General features: G+C 30.8%; 1 long non-coding RNA gene across 1 annotated transcript; it reads right to left on the bottom strand.

Annotated features, from left to right (window-relative positions):
* Window positions 1-917: 917 nt before the first annotated feature.
* On the bottom strand, window positions 918-3,253 carry LOC136796542 (uncharacterized). Its single transcript, XR_010844268.1, has 3 exons — window positions 2,872-3,253; window positions 2,540-2,778; window positions 918-1,174 (listed from the first exon to the last, which is right to left on the bottom strand). It is a non-coding gene; the product is annotated as an uncharacterized lncRNA (long non-coding RNA).
* Window positions 3,254-4,410: the final 1,157 nt, after the last annotated feature.

The raw sequence follows: 4,410 nt of genomic DNA, 5'->3' as shown, positions 1-4,410 counted from the left end.
CATGACCTTACTATCTAATATTAATATGTTGATCGTAATTAACTTTAATATAGTACTGTTTATTGAAATAAACAACTAATCAAAAACTATACCGTAAAATTATATACATTTAGATTGCTGATAGGTTTAAAAGCCATTAGATTTTTTTATTATATGCATAATATTATATAAATATAATATATTAAAATTATAACAAAAGAAAAACTAAAATGAATTTACTCTTGTTCGATCGACCTTCCCAGAAAATTATTGATATCTCGTATTTGAACCTGGCTTAAATTTAATTGTATCACTCCATAAAAACTTTGTATATTTTATTTTTCATTTTTACCAGTCCTTATTATATATTTTTTTATGATAAACATAAAAAAATAAATAAATAGGTATTAATTAGTTTTAGGCTATAAATCTCCTATTTATTCCTAAGAACTTGTAATTTACCTTACTTTTTCAATTGTATACAGTTTTCATAATATATCTCCTACCTACTTTTATTTACCTGCAACAGTTTGATGTTTTTTCAACACAAACATTTATGCAAGTGCCATTAAATTTGTTACATAACTCGACTGAATACATCATGAATTCTATTTATAATAGTAATATAGATAGCATTATTAATTTACTCATTGTACATTTTGAAATATATACTTCTTTTATTAACTTTTGGAGTTTTAATCATGAACCTTTTTTGAAAACTATTTTTGTTAGTCACATGTTGACTACGGTATGCGTCTCGTGGCCAATCTCATTTTAGTAACTTTCTTTATAACGGATGAATCAAGTTCGTTGAAAAATAAGTATGTGTAAAAAACTATACTTAGTTACTTATGAATATACTAGGACTTTAGGAATTAGAAACGAAGAGTACTATTGCAAGTTTACAGAAATTACTGGAGACATGTAAACAATTGTTAACTATTTGTAAACAATATAGGCATGTTTCTATATTATATACCGTATTACACATTTTACCAAATATTATATACTGGTCTACAAATTCCATCGTACTGGATTTTATCCAAAAAAAAAAAAAAAATATTTTACAACAGGTTACAGTACCATAGAAATAAAACAATTAACTTCTGCCAAGGTGGCTGTAATGCTGCGTACCTGTGTTCAACTTGATTCATGTTCAGCATGACGTGTGGAACCATCTTAACACTCTTTCTTTCTTGAACAAAAACATAATAATTTTATATTTTAGATGAGTAGTACATGAATTGAAAAGCTTTCAACCATCAAAACACTAACTATATTATTCTAACAATACCAATATTAATGCAGTTACCTTTATTTTTGAGCAGTATACATGGTTATGGAAAACAACGAATCAGGAGGTGGAAACTGATCAAAGTCAAACCTACTTAAAAATTAGTGTTAAGAAAAAATATAATATAAAAATATCATTTCGTTCTTATTAGTATTTAAACTACGTTCCATATTACATTCCATATTTTTTCTCATGTAACAACTCTTATCCGAAAAAATATATAAAACCTAGACCACTTATTTTTATGTGGAGGAAACAACTTTTATTATTTCATACGTAGAGCACTTATAATAATACAGTAATGCTATCACACTGCTAAAAAATATTTTTATTGATTTATAATTAATGTAAAAACGTCTCAAACTATAATTCCTTTTTTTCGGACATTTTTAATGGCATGAAATAAACAGCTGGTTTTATCAGAGAGAAGATACCAGGTAGATAGCAACTAAACCAACAAATGAGATAACACCATCAAAATAATAATAGAAAGAAAAAAAAAAAGTGATAAAGGATTGTGTTTTGTAGCAATATATCATTCGGTGATGATGTGAAATTATTATTTATAGCTGAGAAAATATTCCGTTCCATAAAAGAAAAATGCTTAAAATTATTTACAACATTTTATAAATTAAATTAATTGTTTATTACATCAAAGAAGAGCAAACAATGAAAAAATGTTTGGAAACACTAAGCCTAAAAAAAAATATGAATGGGCGGATTTTGTAAGTGAAATTCTCATCCTATACACAAAATTAATTAATTTATACATTTAAAAAAACTATGTGCGTTATCAGGAAAACTGTTGAAAACTAAATGTATTTATTTGTAATATGTATTATGTATTTTAAGACGAAGACTACGACGATCGGGCCTTAAGATAGATTTGTATTAACTAAAAGAGTACCAATTGAAGTAGGTAACTAGAAAATTGCGGAAAATAGGTTCCACTCATAGAAACTTTGAAGCAATATTCTTTCCACTAATGATTTCAGCAATCAGCGGGATGACTGTGCAACGTGTATTGCCTCATTAGTAAGTTCCATGTTTTAATAGAGGTGTATTCTATTCTGCCTGCTTCATAATACGTGCGTGTTATGTCTTCCTTCAATATTTAACCTCTTAGAATATGGATTTAATGCAATTTAAGGTGACAAATTATAATTGATGAACTTATTTTGAGCCAAATATTTAACTCCTTGCACGATTTGTTATTGTAATCAATAATTAAGTGCTATAACATGCTAAACCAGTAATGAACCATACCCGTAGAAATAACGAGTAAACTCTTGCACATGGTAAGAATTTTACTGAGGCGGTTATTTTCCGGCTGGTCTTGAAGACAATGAAAAAACAACCAGTATAATTCTTAGCGTGTGCATGGGCCCTTACTGTGTCGGCTTGGGAGTAAATATTTCCACAGGCGTTTGGCCAACGTCCGCTGCAGTCCATTTTTAAGCTGCTGTTTACAAATAGCTTGGTCATGATTTGCAAATTGCTCAACCCTGAAATATAAATAAAGTACTAAAATATAACACAACACTTCCCGAATAATAATTTAAACTTTATGTCTCTGTTTAGTTATTTTTATTAATTACCTGTTTCATTGGAGGTTTCCACAAGCAACAAGGAGATTTATGCTGCTTTATTAAAATGGTCATTTTATTACATAAAAGGACGTTTTTTGTTTGTAGTCGCAAACCGCAAAAATCCATTGAATCAATCTTAACTAATTACATCACTAGTTAATTTAATAACTATAAGTATGCCTGTGCAACGTATTGCTAAGTTCCATGTTTTAATAGATACATATTCTGCACTTCAAGCTGCGTTACAGTACGTGCGATAAAAACGCGATAACTGGAAGGGAAATGAAGCCAGATTATTTATCAAAATCGGGATTTCCAACAATTTCTGAACTTTGTTTTTGTGAGGTATACCTGTGGCTGACTCACCATCTATGTTTAGAAAGACCAATCTTTATTTTATCAACATTCTTAGAGTATCACCTAGAAGAACCATCAACCAACCCATTTCTCCAACTCGTGACTACTGGCTGAGAGGGTCAGATCAGTTCTGGATGGGTTTCGTTGAAAATTTATGCTCGGCTTGGATCTTTTTAAAGAAGGATTCTTTTCAACACGTGAAATCAACAAAGCTATATTCGGGAATTCAGTCTTTTTATGTTCCCTCTGCAGTAATCGTTAGAAATGATTGTATATTTTATAGAAAAGTACAAGAGGTATACAAAATCTATAACTTGAATTGAATTGTGGATTGGCTCTACAGGTCTTGTAGATAGGCTAGATCTTTGACCGCCCGAACCAGCCTTCTCCACGACTGCCTATCTTGGGCTACTGCTTTCCAGTTTATTGCATGCAGCTCTTTCACATCTTTGTCGATTCTGTCTATCCTAAAAAATTATAGAATCTAGTTGTACCATCTGGTTTTTGGCCTCCCAGGTGAATCATTAAATACATGAAAAACTTATTAAATAATACCAAATCTTTTAGATTTAGAAATATAAAATGTTCTAAACCCACTGACGTTACAGTGTGCTGAAAAAATCTTTTTAATTCACTCTCTTGATGGTATGGTAATATAGCGCCAGCTTCGAAGAATTTTAATATTTAATGAATAGTAGAATTTTATAAGACCAAAAGAATTGCATTATGGTTAGAACTCGTTTCAGATTTGAGGTTTCAATCAACAATATATAGTAAGTGGCTACGAAACTAATATAAATCCAACCGTCACTCATTCCTGCACAATAGGTACGTTGATCACAACAAATAGGTTTCTGACAATGGAATCATCCAATTTAGGGCCTCATCTATCTGTAGTTTAGTCCCAGACCGTGTTCCAGGATGTTGTAGCTAAACCAACGGTAACATTCTTCATTTGTTCCATGACCGGTTCTATGGCGGAAATGCTCTTCTTGGTATCATTCATGTCAAAGTATGTGCGCCGATTCCACCGTGAAGGCTAAGCTGCCATACCTGACATGGCATGTTATGTTATCCGTCATAATGTATGAGGTAGTTTTGGATTTATGGCCTTTCTACAATAAACGATTCTATTAGGTTTTAACTTAATTGTTTCTTGCCTTGTTTTCGGACCTTATCTACTCGGTCTAC

This window comes from Halyomorpha halys, unplaced genomic scaffold, assembly GCF_000696795.3.
Source record: "Halyomorpha halys isolate HHAL.00 unplaced genomic scaffold, Hhal_1.1 Scaffold2434.1, whole genome shotgun sequence".
Taxonomy (NCBI): domain Eukaryota; kingdom Metazoa; phylum Arthropoda; class Insecta; order Hemiptera; family Pentatomidae; genus Halyomorpha; species Halyomorpha halys.
This window is presented reverse-complemented; position numbering and strand designations above follow the sequence as displayed.